Source organism: Crotalus tigris, unplaced genomic scaffold (genome assembly GCF_016545835.1).
Source record: "Crotalus tigris isolate CLP2741 ecotype Arizona unplaced genomic scaffold, ASM1654583v1 scf7180000018559.1332295, whole genome shotgun sequence".
NCBI classification, from domain to species: domain Eukaryota; kingdom Metazoa; phylum Chordata; class Lepidosauria; order Squamata; family Viperidae; genus Crotalus; species Crotalus tigris.
Genome location: NW_024097076.1, coordinates 364461 through 384593, shown reverse-complemented (window position 1 = coordinate 384593; position 20133 = coordinate 364461).

Below are 20133 nucleotides of genomic sequence, written 5' to 3'. Positions count from 1 at the left end.
AGAACTATATAAATCCCGATGATATTACTTAAAATAAAATCAGAAAGAAAATCACTATGCAGCAACAGAATAAAATACCAGCTTTATCTTAATGTTGAAAAGGTACTACAATTCTCCAAGAAATAACCCCAGAAGCCTGCCCTTTAACTGACAGAAGAAAAAAAAAGCTATGATACTTTCAGGTTGAGAAAAAAACAAATATCTGATAGGAGTGATTTGACAAGCTGCTAAAATACTGTTTTCTGTTGATCCTGCTGCCATTTAAGTATCCTAGCTGAAACTAAACTATGGACTGGATGTTGCTAGGCCCACAGTTGTGAGATGATAGTGATGAATCTGTGATGATGGAATTTTCTAAATAAATTTTACCTGCACATTTAATAATATTTTCCTCTACATCATTTCCCAGCTCCTGCATGAGCTGCACTGATTACCAGTGCATTTCCAGATCCAGTTTAAAGTGCTAGTGGCTGCCTTGAAAGCCCTACATAGCTTGGGACATGAGGGATCAGCTTTTTCCCAGAGTCTCTCTATCCATCCAACTAGGAAGAGCAGAATGGGCATGACTGCAGATCTTGTCAGCCAAAAGAGTGCTGGGGGGATCAGAAGATGGGCTTTTTCTGCAGTGGCCCTGCTCCATGGAACATCCTCCCATTGGAGATCAAAATGTCTCTCAATCCTGTTAGCCTTTCATAAGGCCCTAAAAACTGGGCTATATTCCTGGGACCGGGATGCTGAATGTGTTAAGGGTCCTATTTCCTGGCTATATTGCTAGTAGCGCCAGCAAGCCAATTGAATTCAGAATGAGAGCAAATTGGAACTCTGTTTTCATTTAATGATTGTGCAAAATGGTACTGCTAACATGATTGTGTTCTCCACAGTTGATTTGATCCTATCCTGCAGTAACAGGACACCCGTTAAACTACACATTGTTAAGATGAGCTTTACATCTGTAAATGTAAGTCTTTCTAACTGTGCTGGGCTGCAAATGCAGTGTCTATTTCAGAACCTAAATACATTCTGAATCAGACATCTGACATCAAACTCAGTTCCTTGTTTTAATAAAAAGTTGTCAAGGAATATATTATTTCCTGTTCTTTTTAAAATATATATATTCTTAAGAAGTAAAAACTAATACAAACTAAAATTAAAGAAACAAAATAGAAGGAAAAGAAAGAAAAAAATTTCAGGAAAAAAGAAAAAAAAGAAAAAAGAATGTAATAAATAAAAAAATATAAAGAAGAGACCTTCAACCTTCCTAGGTATAAACAAATTTAACTCTTCATCCCTATGAGGCTAAGCAGATATCTCTTCATCCTTTTCCATATCCCAACCCTCAGCAGATCCATAAAGCATCTATTTTTCAACCTTTGTGTCCTGTTTCCAAAGATATATTTACCTAATATGTAGATCGTGTACACAGAAAGATATTATTTTGTAATATGGTTTCAGAAATTTGTATTTTCCTGAAGCACAGCATTAAAAGGGGAAAAAAGAATCAAACCCTTCTCACAAAATTTAGTATAGGAAATTCTACTGAGGTCTTTGCTGGAACTAAGAACAAACCTAATCTAACATAGGGTGATAATTTCTTATGATAGTCTTATGAAACTCATCAAGTATTCTTGATGTCTTTGTCCACAAGATATTATATTGTCCATCACCAGAATCTGATATTATGAAAGAAAAATATTTTCAATAATAAGAAAGAGAATCTAAACTCTGATTTCATCTAATTCCTCGCCCAAAGAACCCTGAAAAAGAAATAGCATTATTACTCTGAGAACCAACCATCCATCTTTCCTCTTAAGATGGCTTAACACAGCTTGGTGTGTTACAGATTGGACTTCAAGGAGTTTTATCATTGCACAATATTATCCATGCCACCTGCTCTTGATTAAACCTAATTATCCGATTACTCTCTCTACTGTCAATGGTATTTCACAGACACTTATCACCTTGGTAAGCTAACTGTCAAGGCAGCATGATAAATAAGCCATCGTTCTAATGATTATCATGACAAATCTCACATCCTTATTGAACAGAAGAGGTTAAATGGAAATTCATTCAAAGCTTCCAAAATGAAGCCACTGATCCACCTGAGAAATGACTACCTTTGTTATAAACTACCAATCCATAACAGCAAGGTCTAGGAATTATCTCACATGTTAAACTTGAAAATTTAAGCATATTCCCACTATTCCCACTCTCAAGGCTGATAAAGGACAATTTCAACTGTAAATAGGTTTCCAGTTTTTTATTATTATTCTTTTCTCCTCAAAATTATCCAGAGATGGAGAAATGGACAAAATTAATGGGCCTTCAATGGTTTTATCAGGATTGTTTCATTTTAGGCAACAAAATAATAGAACCATACTTTTTAACGTCTCCTTTAATAAAATTCTCAGTACATTTGGCAACTCTGATACAATCGGTTAATTGCAAACTTACTGTATGCATAGAACTTTAAACAGTCAGGAAACTGTTCTAAATTATTTTCTTTATTATGCATTTAAATGTTCACTTAAGAATTTTTTCGAAGTGGTGTCCCTGCTCTATCTTATATGTCTAAAAATTCACCACTATAATTCAAAACAGTGGTTCTCAACCTTTCTAATGCTGTGACCCCATAATACAGTTCCCATGTTGTGGTGACCCCCAAGTGGGTGTGGCCACCAATAAGAGGGAGTAGGACAGCTAGGGAAAAGGGAAAAAAATGGCGGACAGTGTGGTTTGGCGACCCCCGTGAAATGGTCATTCGACCCTAAATGGGGTCCCGACCCACAGGTTGAGAACCACTGATTTAAAATGAATAAATCAATCAGAAGGAAAATATTTTCCACTTGTTTCTGCTAAACGTACTGAGTTTTATTTTAATGTTTACATGAATGTTTTATTCTTTATTATATAATCAGCATATAATATATATGAAAAAGAACCCAGCAACTTAGATGATATACTGAATTTCAATTAACAGATCTGAATTCCAATTAACAGATCTGAATAATGAATTCAAAACAAACATGGATAATGAGTATTATGCTACAAAATATGCTTATATAATGAAATTTCTGGATAATTCTGTGTTAGTGAATTGACTGGATGAGAAGTGAATTGCCTAGAGAAACTGAGAATAATTTATTAGAAAGAAAAAAGTTATGGAGCATTATCAGGAAGTCATGAAGCAAATGAACAGTTAATTTGGTCTTCTGTAAAAGAACATTGTTTTTTTTTTCTTTTGAATCAAAAGAGCTATTCTTATCAAAATATTAGCAAGTCTTGAAAAGTGAGCAATGGGTCAAAATCTCAATTAAATAATACACTATACATTTTTGTTCTCTAATGAAACAGCAATTCCTAGTATTTGAAAAGGGAAAAAACATAATATAATATCATTTTATTTGATAACATATACATATGATTATACTTATTGGCCGAACTACCCCAAGAAATCCAGAGGGAATTATTTCTTATTTCTCCAGCTGTACAAAGATGAAATAGGAAGCTAGAATAATTAATCAGAGATAAATCCAATAGCTTGTAAATGTCCAATAAAAAAATGAAATAACCCTTGAAGTAATATGTTCTGGAGTACCATAGTGAATGTTTTTCTTTTCCATCTCCAGTTAATTCCCAAAGGTACTTGAGTGATAATTAATGCATGCTGAGGATGTCACCAAACCACTTGTGCTTTTGGAAGAAATGGCATGTCCTACCAAGGGGTTTAACATAAACCCTAAGATGCTTTTAAGACTCTCTCATCTAGCAAGAAATGAGGAATAAAAATGCAATGTGTTGTAAGTGGAAATATTCTAATCTGGAAATGTAACTTTGCCAATTCCTCCTTCGTCTCTGTTCATTTCAACACCAACATAAGAATATTCTAAAAACATCAGGAAAGCTGAATAGAGATTTTCTTTTTCTTTTTTTTAAATTTTTATTTTTCCTTTTTCCCTTTACAAACAACACAAAACAAAATACATTTTTTCTTTTTTCTTAACAATACTATGTCCTATATCTCTTACATTTATTTACATTTATCTACATTGCTTCTTGTACTTTTTTATTCCTCAATTCTAACCAGTTGTAATACATGTCCCATATCTCATAGAATTCAGTTATTTCTTTGTCCTTTAATTCTAAAGTAAGTTTATTCATCTCAGCACAGTCTAGTATCTTACGTGTAATCATTGCATTTGTTGATATGTTTTCCTTTTTACAACATTGAGCATATGCAATGTGTGCTGCAGTTATTATATGTATAATGATGTATTGGATTTTTTTTTCCAGTTTTGGATTGATTATGCCTAAAAGAAATGTTTCGGATTTAAGTTCAATTTGCTATTTTGTTATTTCTTGTATCCATCTCCTTATCTGCTCCCAGTAGATCTTTGCTTTGGGGCATTGCCACCACATATGGTAAAATGTTCCTTCTTTATTTTCACATTTCCAACAATCCGGATTCATATTTTTATATATTTTGGCCAATCTCGCCGGTACTAAATGCCATCTGTAGAACATTTTATATTGGTTTTCTTTGTATGCAGTTGACAGTGTTAGTTTGTAGTGTCTGTTCCAAATTCTTTCCCATTCATCTAGTTCTATATTTCTACTTATATTTCGTGCCCATGATATCATTGGCCCCTTAACTATTTCTTCTTCAAATTCAACTTCTAATAATAGTTTGTAGGTTTTTGTTAAAAATTTTCCTCCCTCGTTTGTCAATATTTTGTCCAATTGCTGAGGTATCCGGCTTATTCCATAATCTTCCCTGTCTTTGCTATACTTTGATTTTATCTGTGTATGTGGCCACCAATCAATCATTATTCCCTGTTCATTTAATTCCTCTCTTGATCTTAACTTCCCTTGATAATCTAATAATTCATTATACCTTATCATCTTTGTTTTATCCAATGTGTTTGGGTGTATCATTGCCTCCATTGGTGAGATCCAGATTGGAATTTTTGTGTAATATTTTTTTTTACTTTTTCCCATGTCCACATTAATGCATCCCTTATCTGATTCTGATAAAAGTATGTGTGGGATTTCTTGTCTTTTCTCCATAAAAATGAGTGCCATCCAGCCGGTAGATCATGACCTTCAATTGTTAGAACCCTTTTATTTTCTAGATTTATCCAGTCGCTGATCCAAAGCAACCCCGCTGTTTGGTAATAGATTTCCCATTTTGGGAGCCCAAGGCCACCTCTACTTCTACTATCCTGTAATGTTTTAACATTAATTCGTGCTTTTTTACCTAACCATATAAATTTAGAGATCATTTTATTTAATTCGTCCCAAAAAAATTCCCCAATTTTATTGGAACTGTATGAAATAGATATAATAATTTGGGTAAAATATTCATTTTAATTGCCGAAATCCTTCCTAACAAAGTTAATTGTAGTTTCCCCCAGATCTCTAAATCTTTTTTTATTTGTAATATCAATTTTTTATAATTATCTTCTTTTATTAAAGAGCATCTTATGGTGAGCCAAATTCCTAGATATTTAATCTTTTTTACAATTTGCAACCCCATATTTCCTTCTAGACCCCTCTTTTCTTTTTCAGTTAAATTTTTTACTAATATTTTAGTCTTTTCTTTGTTTATTTTTAGTCCCGCCACCATTCCATATTTTTCTATTTCATTCATTAGAATGTTACCTCTTTCTAATGGGTCTTCTATAAAGAACACCAAATCGTCTGCAAATGCTTGCGCCTTGTATTCTTCGGTTTTAACCTTTAGTCCTTTTATCTCTTTGTTGTTTTTAATTTGAGTTAATAGCACTTCTAACATTAGAATAAAAAGTAGAGGCAACATTGGACATCCCTGTCTTATTCCTTTATTGATTTCTACCTTCTGTGTGTACTCCCCATTTATTATTACTCTGGCCTTTTGTATTTTATATATTGATTTTATCATTTGTTCAAACTTCTCTCCAAATTTCATAACTTCTATCTGTTGGAACATAAACTGCCAATTAAGGTTATCAAATGCCTTCTTAGCATCTAAAAATACTAATGCAACCTGTTTTTCGGGGTGTGCTTCATAATATTCCAGGACATTTAACACCATTCTTGTGTTGTTCCTAATTTATCTGGTAGGTAAAAAACCATTTTTATCCAAATGTATTATTTGATTTAGTATTATTTTTAGTTGTTCCGCAATTATTGTAGTAAAAATTTTATAAACTGAATTCAACAACAAGATTGGTCTATAATTTTTTATTTGTTTAAGATCCGTATCTTCTTTTGGAATAAGAGTTATGATGGCTTCTATCCAGGGGTCTGGTAGTTTGGCTTTTTCCAATACATCATTATATACATCTAATAGTATCATTTCCAGATCTTGATAGAGAGTCTTATATACTTCCCCTGGTAGACCATCTGGCCCTGGGGCTTTATTATTTTTGTTTTTGTTTTTTGTATTGCCATTCTTAATTCCATTACAGTTATTTTTTTTATTCAATAATTCTCTTTGTCCTTCTTTTAATTCCGGGAAACCCTTGGCCTTTAGATATTGTTTTATATTCTCCTCCTCTATTTCCTACACAAAATATTTCTGAATTATTTTTTTTCTTTTCCTCTATTTTATATTGCAACTCTCCATTTTTGTCGTACAATTCCTGAATAAGTCTTTTTTCCTTCTCTGTTTTTAGTTTGTAAGCAAGCCACTTCCCAGGTTTGTTTGCATGTTCAAAGAAATTTTGTTTAGTTACTTTCAATTCCCTTGCCAATTCCTCTTGTTCTATTATATTTAATTTATGTTTGGCCAGAGTCATTTCCTCTTTAATCATTTCATCTTGTGGCTCCCGTTGTAATTTGGATTCTAATTTTTTAATCTCTTCCAGAAGTATATTTTGTGACTGCCTTTTCACCTTGTTTTTCCTAGCTGTATATGTTATTGCTATTCCTCTTAGATACTGTATGCTTTGGCAGTATCCCATATAATTTGTAGTGATGTTTGTTGTTTTGTGTTTTCTTAAAAAAATAATTCCATTTCTTTTTTAATCCTTGCAGTGAATTCTCTTTCCTTTAAAATTTGGGTATTAAGTGTCCACCTTCTCTTTGCTTTTTTCTGACCTGTCCACACTATTTTCAAAGGGTTATGATCTGCCCATATATTTGGCATTGTTTCTATTATCTCTACTTCTTGTCCTATTTCCCCATTCATCCATGCTATATCCAATCTAGACCACGATTTGTGTGATTTGAAAAAAAGGTGTAGTCCTTTTTTGTGGGATTCTGTTCATCACAATTCCAAAGGTAGGATAGAGCCACAGCTATTTTTCTCTTGCCTGGCTCTTTCAATTTAAATGTACGGTGTTATATCTTATACAATTATCAAAATCTTATTGCTTGTCCTGAAATAGAGGCTTTGGTCTTGCACCTCCCTTCTTACCCATATCTAGTGGTGGGATTCAGATATGTGAATAACCGGTTCTCTGTGTGGATGCCACTTCCAGAAGTCCATTCTGGGCCTGGGCAACAAAAAATTAACTACCGGCTGAATCCCACCACGTCCATATCCATGAAGTTAGATTCATCACAGATGAATTAGAGAGTTGTAGGTGCTCAGGGATCAACTGAGGTCATAAAGTCCATCTCCTGCAGGAATTCAGATTAAAGCATCCCCAATAGATCAGTACTTGAATGGTACTACCACTAGTTGAATGCATCTAATGGAAAGGAACTCACCTCTTCTCATAATATTTCATTTGACTCTGAAACTCTTTCATCTTTTGAAAGCTTTTCTTAACCTTTAAACAGAAACAGCCTTCTTGCAATCTGAGACTGTGTTTTATTCTGGGATATACCATAGACCAAGTTTTGGCTTTCTTCTATATAGCATCTTTTCAGACACTTGAGAAGTTGGAATCAAGGCCCTCTTAACTCTTTTATTGTCAAGGCTAAAGTGACTTTGTTCCTTTAGCTTAAGACTTCTTAATGACCTTTTTTTTTTTTTTTTGCACTTACGCAAAATTCTCTGAAACTTTCTATTGAAGTATAGTCCACAGAATTAAACAGAGAAAGCTGGTCAGCAAATATAGGTAATCCTAAACATATATCAGTTCACTTAATAACCATTCAAAGTTACAATGACATTGAAATGACTTATGACCATTTTTCACACTTACTACTGTTGTAACATCCCTATGGTCACATGATCAAAATTCAAAATTCAGATGCTTGGCCACTAACTCATATTTATGTCCTAGAGTCATGTGATCCTCTTTTTTAACCTTCTAGCAAGCAAGGTCAATGGGAAGGCAGATTCACTTAACAGCCATGTTACTAATTTAACAACTGTAGTGATTCACTTAATAGCTATGACAAGAAATAGGAAAAAATTGGGCAAAATTCACTAACCTCTGTCTCGCTTAGCAAAAGAAATTTTGGGCTCAGTTGTGGTTGTAAGTCGAGGACTACCTGTAATATGCTGGCCAACAGTATAACTGTTGGCCAGTATACTTGTATACTTGTTAGCACAAATTAAGATTACCTTGCTCATGGGCTGAAGATGCAATGCAGGCAATATAATATGAATAAGGTGAAAAAATATGTTTCCAAGTCATTGTAACATATTAATTTAATATAAGTTGGACTATTACAAGCCCTTGGACTTGCCAGCCGTTCAAACAGAAAGGAGGGAGAATTTGTAAACAAGGAAGAAATTCTCTGTGGGGAGAGGAAGAGGCAAGATCTTCCATCTTCTTCTCTTTTTTTCTTTTAATGTTTGCCACAATGACCCATTATTATTCTAAACAAAGGATTGTTCTTGGAGACAGGAGTTATTTCTATGCAATACAGCAGTGTTTCCCAAACTTGACAATTTTAAGGCATGAGGACTTCAACTCCCAGAATTCCACAGCCAGCAATGCTGGCTGTGGAATTCTGGGAGTTGAAGTCCTCATGCCTTAAAATTGTCAAGTTTGGGAAACACTGCAATACAGAAATAGATAATTGAGGTTATTGGTCCTCTTGGTGACTTTTGCTATAACTGAGAGCAAAAGTCTCCCAATCAATGGAACTAGTAAAATAAATATAATGAAAAGACATGTTTGTTATTTTAACAGAATGTATGCTGCAAAAGGGGGCATGATCTGCCTCAATGGTTTATCTGAGTGATGATAGTGACAGGAATACTCAAAATGAAACATCAAGGCAGGGCTGATCTATTCAACACCTGTTTTGCTTCAAAGAAAGCAGCTTCCGGCTTCAGCTCATAAACACCCAGATGACACTTAAGGGCCAAAGAGAAGTGGCAGAACCAAAGCAGCTTGTCACCTCGAGTATGAAAGACAGAAGTGCCTTCTTGCTTAGGGCTGTTAGAAAGCTGTCGGATTAATCTCTGAAACTTGCTAAATATCTGCAACTTCTTCTGGGGCTCCTTATTTGAAGAATGCATACAATCAGTCTGCATGAATTCACTCTGTTAGAAATGACATAGCTTCCTAGGGTGTTTTGCAGTGTTTCCCCCCCAAATATTATTATTATTATTATTATTATTATTAATAATAATAATAATAATAATAATAATAATAATAATAAAGTTGGAAGGGACCTTGGAGGTCATCGAGTCCAACCCCCTGCTCAGGCAGAAAACCCTACACCATTTCGGACAAATGGCTGTCCAGTCTTTTCTTAAAAACTGATTGGTCTTATTCTGTATTTTCATGCATATGTGAGATTAATATATAAATCATCACCATCATATTAATACATCTTGTGGTAATACTTTAATATCATCAGAGAACAACTTCTGCCTATCCCAGGTCCTTGGGAAGGACATCATAGGTGGATAAAAATGCCAGATCCAGTCTAAATATCTGGCCTGACTGTGCAATGAATCATAATAATACAAATTGCTTCTGCCTGGTACCTTAGGCAAAACAACCAAGCAATATAAATGAAAGGTTTGGAGAATAGCATCAAAGAATGGGCAGGAAATTAGTGATTTTCTAAAAGAAAGATATTTATGGACTCTCTCTCCACAGATATACATCTTTATCTTTTTGGACTCCAAGCCAGCTGCTTTATTCCCATCAATGTTCAAGAGGTCCTTAGTAGTTCTGTGAGTTTTCTCTTGATCAGGGAAAAAGAAAAATCAAAGCTTCTCAGATTCTATTTACAGAAGAAGAATAAGGGCAACATATGGAATCTGAGAAGACCTAAACTAGCTTTTCCTAATCTAGGTATCCTCTGGGTGTTCAGTTCCTAGAATAGTGGTGGTGAACCTATGGCACGTGTGGCAGAGGGGACACTCAGAGCCCTCTCTGTGGGCACGTGTGCCATTGCCCCAGCCCCACTTTCCCCCTCATTAGCAGTCCCCTGGAGGAGAGTCGCCCCAGGTGCAGCCCGCGCAAAGCAGCGCAGTCAAGGACATGGCAGCCGGGCAGTGGGGACAAGACTCCACCCTCGCACCCCATCACATGCAGATGCCATAGTTCCACTGAGCTGCCTGGGCAATCTGCAGCAGGCCGTGGAGGTGGTGGATGGCCCTGTGGGTGGGCGGGGCATGAGGCAGGGCAGGGTGTGGATTTTGGACACTCGGTCTCTAAAAGGTTCACCATCACTCTCCTAGAATGATTAACATTAACAATTCTATAACAGTCAGAAGTGTGGTTGGCTATTCTTTAAACTGGCATACTCCTCAGCCAGGTCTTGCACTATATATTTATTTATTTATTTATTTATTTATAATATTTATTTATTTATAAAATTTATTGGCCACCCATCTTACCATAAGGTAATTCTGGATAGATTACAGATATAAAACTTTATCTACATTAAAACATAAGTAAATTAAAACCAAGATTAAAATAAAGTACATGCAAGTCCTTATAACAAAAATTTAGTGCTGTTGTGGTGAAGACAGTATACGCTATACTGCTAGTAACTTCCATTGTTCATCACAAGCTGTGATGACTTCCTTGGACAATTCCCCAAATACCTCTCTAGATGTCAGCTCAGGGGAGAATGAGCTGATTCCTGGCACTTCAGGAACTGAGTTGAGTTATGTCTCTGAACAGCTGTCTGGAAGGGATTTGGTTGAGGTTCCAGCTGGGGAAAGCTTGCATTTGCAGATGGCCAGCAAAGAGGAGGAGGAACTGCCTTCTGCATCTGATCGAAGAACATGTAGGGCAGAGGAAAGGCAGGAGCAGAGAAGGTCAGCCAGACTATTCAAGTGAAGAAAGCCTCGCTCATCTTAATGGGCTACACCCAAAGCTGGCTATTTATAGCACTTAGACCAGGTGTGTCAAACTGTGTCATGGCAAAACCACGCCCACCCCTTTGCCGGCAATGGAAAAAAAGTTGTGATACATCGCATGACATTGCGAGTTTGACACCCCTGACTTAAACCTATATACCACTCCATAGTGCTTTATAACCCTCTCTAAGCAGTTTATAGAGACAGCATATTATCACAAACAATCTGGGTCCTCATTTTACCAACCTCAGAAGGATGGAAGGCTGAGTCAACCTTCAGCTGATGAGAAACAAACTGCTGGCACTTGGCAGAATTAGCCTGCAACCACTGCACCACCATGGCTCTTTTTATATGTTAGTCATGACACCATTAAAGAGTAAAATGCATTTGAATTTATTATATCAGGATGACAAGAATGAGATGTTTTTGGCTTGAAATCCAAATGACCTTGGTTCCATTTCTAGGCTGCTATTTTAATATTTACATGACCAACATAGTCACCCCTAAGAGACCTTGAGACCACAGTGTCTATGTGCCAACAGTAAACAGAGCTTAAGGTGACATAAGGCAGAATGTTTGGCTTGAAGTGCAAATGATCTTGGTTCCATTTCTAGGCTGCTATTGTCTTATGTGATTATGTATATTATAAAACCACTTGATGTAGTGTTGTGAATTAAACGAATAACTGAACACTGGGTGAAGGAGATGTGCTGTAATATTTGAAAAATAACAGGTGACAAATATTTTTTTAAAAAAATATGTTAACTAGAGAATAGTTTTTTTTAAAATGGTGTAGACAGCCCTTAATTGCTGAAAGAATTGTTCTTTGTGGCTAAATCAGGGGCTTTGAACAAGACAAATCCATATGGGGAAGTTTTTGGCTTCGCATTGGTTAATGTATCAAATTCAGTCAATCAGCAACTATCCATAATTTTATATTCCCAAACTAAAAATTATATAGCCATTTCAACTGTAGATAATAATGCTCTATCTAATTATGTGACAGTGAAATGTTCATTACACTGTTTGGCCTCTCATTATTTCTCAGACAAAGCTCATGATTTTTTTTTTCATTAATGCTGTGCTACTTGTTCGACTTCCAAAATGTAAGAGAAGATCCATTTCTTTATTATTTTTATCAAAAGCTGTTATAATCTAAATTTGCAGAAGAGTATCAAAAGTTTATTGTGACTTTTTTTTACTTGAGATAAGTTATTTTTCATATTCAAAACATGCATGGCAAAATTGATTTTTCGCTCTCAAATAATAAATGGAATGATTTTATGAAAACTGGGTTTTGTGCTTAGCTATTTTAATGGAAGAAAATGGAAGAATTTGAATACTTACAGTGCTATGTAGGTGTGTCAACTCAGAAATAAATCTTTCTGTGTTCAGTTGCTGTATGTTATATGCAAATCACATTCATGGACTTTACAGCTTAGTTATAGACATTTCAGTTTATTTTAATATACTTTAATGATTTCCAGTAAAAGAGAATATTTGAAGCTCAGGGTTGAACTGTAGAGTCCTTGGTGCTTTCTGAACTTGGTAGTTTTTTTGAAAACGTTTCATTAATCCCAATAACACTGACAGGGTAAATCATTAGTATATAAAATGAGAGTAAACTCCACTACCTACTAGCATTGATAACGTTACTGAGTTTGGTAATGAAATATTTGCAAAAAACAAACAAACCCAACAACAACCAAGCTCAGAGAGCACCAAAGACCTTACAGTTCTTGAGCTACAAATATTCTCTTCTATTGGTAATCATTAGACTATATTAAAATAAACTGATTTGACTCTGACAATTAATTAAAAATGATGCCCTCTCTGTGAAGATTCTGTTTCATGTAGTTTGGGTTGTTTCTGTACCCGTAATGGGTAAAAAGAATAACCTTGAGGAACAGGAAGAAGAAAGCTGACTTCAGGGCATAAAATGTAATTTGAGAAAGCATTTCAGACATGATCCTCCCTAGTTCTCATGAAAATAAAGGGATGGAGGAGAGAAGTACTTTCAGATTTGCAAGATTCTGTTACTCTAATCTAACCCTATAAGTAGTATTACTTTGCATAAGTTTGATTTCCAAGTCTACCATGGATGGATGACTATAGCTCTGATATCCATTATAGTTCATTGATTCATGATGTCTTTTGAAGCAGTTATTTCACAGACTGGACAGTTCCTAGATCAGTCAAAGGAAATGCTTGAAAGAAAAGTTGGATCTTATTTTGAATGCTACACTTAAGAATAAGAGAGTGCATGAAAATTAAATATAGGTGGTTTTGACAAAATCTCTGAATTCCTTTTCTTGCAAATATATGCATTTCAAAACTCTTAATTTGTCCATTTTCTTTATAAACAGTTGAAACATTTACAAGTCTAGCAAACAGGTTCAAACTCAATGACCTATGATGAATGGCCCAATTAGTATGGTTTGGATGATTAAGTTCTGAAGTTCAGAATAAAAAAATACAATCAATACAACAACAACAACAACAACAATCTAATAATAATTTGTGTAAAGATTGATGGCACAATGGAAGACACAGTTGCAGGTCAATAGAGAGAAATGGTAGAGGTTAATATCAAGACAGGAATATTTCAAGGAGATTCATTATCACCATTACTATTTGTTATTGCACTGTTTCCTCTGTCAACAATACTGAATAATTGGCTATCAAACATTAAAAACATCTGCCAGATTATCCCACCTCCTTTACATGGATGAGCTGAAGCTGTATGGAAAAACATCATCTGAAATATAATTACTGCTCAACACTGTCCGTACATATAGCCAAGATATTGCAATGGAGCTTGGCTTGGACAAATGTGCCACACTTACCATGAAGGCAATCTATACCTGAGCAATTTCAGTCATTAGATACACAGCTGGAATAGTGGACTGGACTCAAGCAGAACTAAAAGCAATGGATAAGAAGACCAGAAAAATAATGACAATGAATAATAATAATAATAATAATAATAATAATAATAATAATAATAATAATAGTAAAGTTGGAAGGGACCTTGGAGGTCATCTAGTCCAACCCCCTGCTCAGGCAGGAAACCCTACACCATTTCGGACAAATGGCTGTCCAGTCTCTTCTTAAAAACTTCCAGTGTTGGAGCATTTACTGCTTCTGGAGGCAGGCTGTTCCACTGATTAATTGTTCTCACTGTCAGGAAATTTCTCCTTAGTTCCAGGTTGCTTCTCTCCTTGATGATTTCCATCCATTGGTTCTTGTCCTGTCTTCAGCTGCTTTGGAGAATAGCTTGACTCCTTCTTCTTTGTGGCAACCCCTGAGATATTGGAACACTGCTATCATGTCACCCCTAGTCCTTCTCTTCATTAAAATAGACATATCCAATTCCAGCAACCGTTTTTTATATGCTTTAGCCTCCAGTCGCCTAATCACTTTTGTTACTCTTCTCTGTATTCTTTTTAGAGTCTCAACATCTTTTTTACATCGTGGTGAGCAAAACTGGATGCTGTATTTCAAGTGTGGCCTTACTAAGGTGTTATAAAGTGGTATTAACTCTTCATGTGATGTTGATTCTATCCCTCTTTTAATGAAACCTTGTTTTTTGGGGGGGGGCAGCTGCAGCAGACTGTTGGCTCATATTTAAGTGATTGTCCATGAGGACTCTGAGATCCCTCTCACAGTTACTACTACTGAGCAAGATACCACCTATATTGTACCTGGTTTTTCTGGCCTAAATGTAGAACGTTACTTTTTTTGCCATTGAATTTCATTTTGTTAGATAGTGCCCAATGTTCAAGTCTGTCAAGATCCTTCTGTATCTTAAGCCTATCTTCTGGAGTGTTGGCTATTCTGCCAGCTTGGTGTCATCTGCAAATTTGATGAATTCCCCTTTTAGCCCCCCATCCAAATCATTGATGAAGATGTTGAAGAACACTGGGCCAGAGGGACAGTGATCCATAGTACAAGGGACTAAGTTACACATATGAATGAAGTCAGGATTTCAGTATTTTGTGTTTCTGTGTATGTTCGTATTTGGGCAATATCTGGGAGAAGGAGTTACCTGGGATTAACCTACAGTCTTCTGCTAAATTTTGTATTCAGTGCCACATCAAAATGGCAAGAAACTCTGTTACTGATTTTCAGTAGTTGTCAGAAACATAATAGCTGGGGACAATAAAAGAGAAAGAATTTTAGAACCTACTCTCTGCTGAGCTATAAAAAGTTTGGTTTCCTGTTATATGTGAATCCTGTCATTGTAAATGGTAATTCAAAAAGTATTGTGTGGGATGAACAAGTCAATAATGAATTATTGAATACACCATGGTTAAAATATAGCTCAGCTTGATATACTAAACAGCCCATTTATGAAGCCAACAAGCTATTCTATCAGAAAAGGACTACTTCTACACAAAACAGGAAAAGCTAATAATCATAATCATGTTATTCTGCATGGGAGGGGACTATAAAAAAATAGGTAGATATTCTTTAGCTTCTGTGGTTGGCCTATCTTGTTTAGGCTTATCTTCTCTATGTAGTCGCTAGAAAGAGACCTTAATTTAAGGCTTTCCAATTTCAAATATTGGAAAGCAATAGTTGCTCTAGACTTGTACCTAAAGACTGAAGAAGCACAGGGAAGTCTTGACCTATTTGTAAAGTGTATCAAAAGGGAGAAATTCCCAAATGAATGCACCACTACTCGGATCCTCTTCTTCCCCAATAAGTTAAAAAGATGCAGCTTCAATAAATGCAATTCTTCTATTTTAGTAAAGTGACATTACTGGTACATGTTGTTTGTATTGTGCATCATGTGTATCATGGCTCAGCCTGATGTATGTATTTCAGCCTAAAAGATTAAAAGTTTCACCTGGTTTTGGCTGAACATAAAACCAAGTGAAACACTGCATACGACACTGGAAGAAGCGTCTCTGCCCTGTTTCAATGAGGCTGGAAAGATTCTTCTTGTTGTGATTGTGGTGCTAACATGCAAACCATTATGCATATTGTGTGAGACTGCCTATGAAGTGTGTTCTCTGGTTCCTTAGAAGATCTGCACGAAGCAATGCCAGTGGATAGCTGAATTAGACATCCAGTTATGAGACCACTGTTGTATTCCCATAGACGTTTTGTACCTAATTACATAGATTATGTGTTCACTTCTCTTTGTCATGTTCATGTACGCTAAATGATAAATTGAACATACAGTAGTTCAGCTGAAATTCATAGCTTAACAGTTACCTGTACATAACTTGTTCAACAATCCAGGACTATATAGTTACATTAAAGTATAGGTGACGGTTTGTACTTTTTAAATAATATAGTTACTTATGTTTATGAAAATGATCGGGGAGGAATAAAAATAGCAACTCTGCTTCATAAGGAAGTGAAGTGCATCTTTCTCACATTTTCACCAAAGGGGCAATGGTGAACTTTTCTTATAACCTCATTAAAGGAAAACAAAACTCATCAGTGGTTCTGATAATAGTTTAGCTTTATATGGAATTGGCTATGTATTTTTTCTCACTAGGGACTTAGAGCACATTACAGCACCACTCACACTTTGTTGAGGTGATAGAAAACCTGTCTCCAATGATGCTAGAAAACAATTGAAAGCTCCGGTGGGCAAATGACCTATATAGGAGTCATGAATAATTTGTACATCCTCTTCCTTGATCAAATGTCTAAAATACAGAATTTATTTTGGGAGGGAAATGGTTTCCAGTTCAAACACATATCTTTTTTTTCTGCTCAGCTATGCACGATTACCTGGGCATTGAACAAAGAACACCGGGAGGCTTTCATTCTTAGTAAATATGCATAGAATTTTATTTGTGTGTTGCATGGTAGTTCCTCTATCCTAGTGGGAAATTGCCTTGAGAAAAAAACTTCGCATGTAATAGGCAGAAGTGACTTATTAATATGCTCACCTTCTTCTTTAGAAGTCTTCATTTGCATATGACAAAGCCCCAGAAAGACTGTTTATCTTTTCTTATACATGAGCACAAGGAGGATATTTCACAAGTTCGGTTCAAGTGGCCTTTCATCTGCAATATAATGAGCTTTATAATTCCCAAGAAGAAATACCTAATTTCATGTTACTAATTCCATGAGTAAAAGGTGGGGTTTTTTTTTCCTTAACTGAAGTCTGAAAATTCTTATGGAAGAAGGAGGAGGAAGAGAAGGAAGAAGAGAGAAAAAAGGAGTGTAGACACAGACATTAGGTCCTATCTTGCTGCTTGCTTTTCTGTGTAACTATCCTCCTGGCAGGCTGAAGTTTTGCCCAGAAGCTACCTTTGATGTAGCAAGGAAAAAACATAAGGTTAAAATTTACTCCTGAAGGCTAAGGTTACATCCTGAAAATGAAGAAAAAAATTTTTTCCCAGGGAAACCAATGTGTATTTCACTGCCATGCCAAGCTTAGTATCTCTCTGAGAGCAATTAAATCACTTATTAAATATTAAGCCTTTTATCTCCAGGTTACTATAATTACTTCACTTATAAAGGCATATGCAGTCTTTCCATACTTGATGCATCAATTTAGAATAGTGAAGAAGTTGTCATCAGCATCTTCTGAACTACAGTACGGATGACAGATATTGTGGCTGAACCTCACAATTAAGTTTCCCACTCTTTTTGCAATAGGTACATCACAGTGCATCCTTGGGCATATCTATTTCAAGATAAATAGAAATAATCAGTTCAGGAAAATTCTGGATTAATTTACATCTCTCTCTCTCTCTCTCTCTCTCTCTCTCTCTGCATTACTATGTTTTTAAAAAGATTTATAGATATATAATTAAAAATAAAAGAATTATCATTAAAAAATAGAGAGAGAAAGAATAAATCCCTATTTTCAGGGAGCATGGCCTTGATCCAACCGTGTCTTATGAGATAAGACCAAATTTGTATAGTACCTTATCTTAGTCTGGGTGCCCAAATTCTAATTGAATAAACAAACAAAAAAAAAAAAAGATGAGCATGGAATGTATTTATCACTGTGGGAAGTCAGCTCCCCAGAGAAGGAAATATTAAAAGGGCAGAAAAATATATTTTCTCCAAGGATTTTAAAGAGACAGAAAAACATGCCCCAGTTTGCTTAATAGCCTCAGCTCTCCCTCCCCCAAGCTCTGTACAAATGCAGGTATAGGAGGGCCTGGCTAGAAGCTTAGGAAGACAAAGACCTAAAATCTGCATACCCCACCTGAGACAGGACATGGTAGGATTAACTCACAAAGGCCAAAGGGCACACCCAAACTCAGGTCAGAATACACGACAGGAAATAGCCTCAAAACAGGAACAGGAAATTACTCCAAACAAAAGGCTTCAGAGGGTATAAAAACCCACTTCCCCACATGTGCTCAGCTCCTTTTTCTTTCCTCTTTCCTGCCACAACCATCTTTCTGTCTGGCTCTTCAATAAACTGCAACCTTCTTTCTAAAATAGTCGCCATGTTGTTTATTCCCGGCTTGAATGAACCAGGACGAAGACTTTTGTTTCAGCAACACCATCACTCCTTCCCTTTTCCTTGCCCTTAAAAATAACCCTCTTGATTTTAATGTTTCTGGGATTGCTTGCAAACTAAGATTAAACTGGTACTTCCTTTAAGACTGATTCTTTAATTAGACTATATGATATGAACACTTTCCTTCCCTTTCTCAATGCTTGATTTTTATGTTGAAAAAGGCTGATATCTAGTTGATATGCCATCACAATGCATACATGCAAAACTTAAGGTTGCATTTACAGGACCAATCCAAGAATTCTGTCACCTAAGCTAAAAAACAGAACAGAGGAATACATTTTCTTCCACTCTGTCATGATCAATGGCTCAAGAGTTTCACATACCCATGGACATAAAGTTAATTAATGTTAGGTTAGGTATGCTTCATTTGGAACAAATGTATCAACACAGTGATGTGAACTACAATTAAATCTTGCCATAAAAAACAAAACATAAAAATAAAGTCAGATCTGTTTGGAAAACGAAAAGACCATCTTTGCATTTCTATGAGCATTACTCTGGAGAGTGTGCTATACCAATATAGTGGCATAAACTTTGCTCCGGAGGTAGAAATACATCACTATGGTAGCCCTAGCATTGCTTGCTTTTGGCAAAACTCATTCAGCCTCATATTCTTACTGTTTTCCTTATCCATACAGTTAATTTTATCTACCAAGAAGTTCCTGGAAAAGTGAAAATTCTCTTTTCTGCCTTGCAAACAAAAACATGCAAGTATCGTTTTGATTCATCCTTCTTACTGCAAACTATATTTATCTGAGGGACACCTTGTAAGCAGGCAGGCAAAAACATATTCAACTTTGCACTGAAGCATCAATTATCATCATCGCTCTTGAGACCTTGATGGGCTGATTAAAGCAAAATCATTCCAACCTTTCAACGCATCTCTTTGGAAGTCACAAGCAAAGTGCATGAATTATTAATTAGAATGTTATAAGAAACCTCCTCAAAGTTATAAGTGATGGTTCATCTTACTGTTTGTCTTCATGTAATTGTAGCCCTGAAGGCCATCAAACTGGGAATTTTGGTATGACACAGATACTCCTGCCTGGAGCATACATTTAAAAAGTGACAAAGCTAGAATTCAATTCTCTGTGTGGACGTGGCTCACTTTGCATATCCTTGGCCAAAGGACAGAAAACATGGGTCTTCCATTTGTCCTATTGAACAGGGAACCAATCTGTGGGATAAAAATGTATGCATGCATTATGTCAGAATGCATTTACTCAAAAAAAAAAAGGACACCCTTTTCACAGTGACATCGATCTTAGACTTAGCAATATCTGATGACAGCAGTTCAGACATAATGCATTTCCTTGGAAAAGGAAATATTAAAAAGGTAGAATATTATATTTCCTCAAAGGATCTTAAAAAGGCAGTAAAGCATGCCCAGGTTTTCTTAATAGCCGCAAGTCTCCCTCCC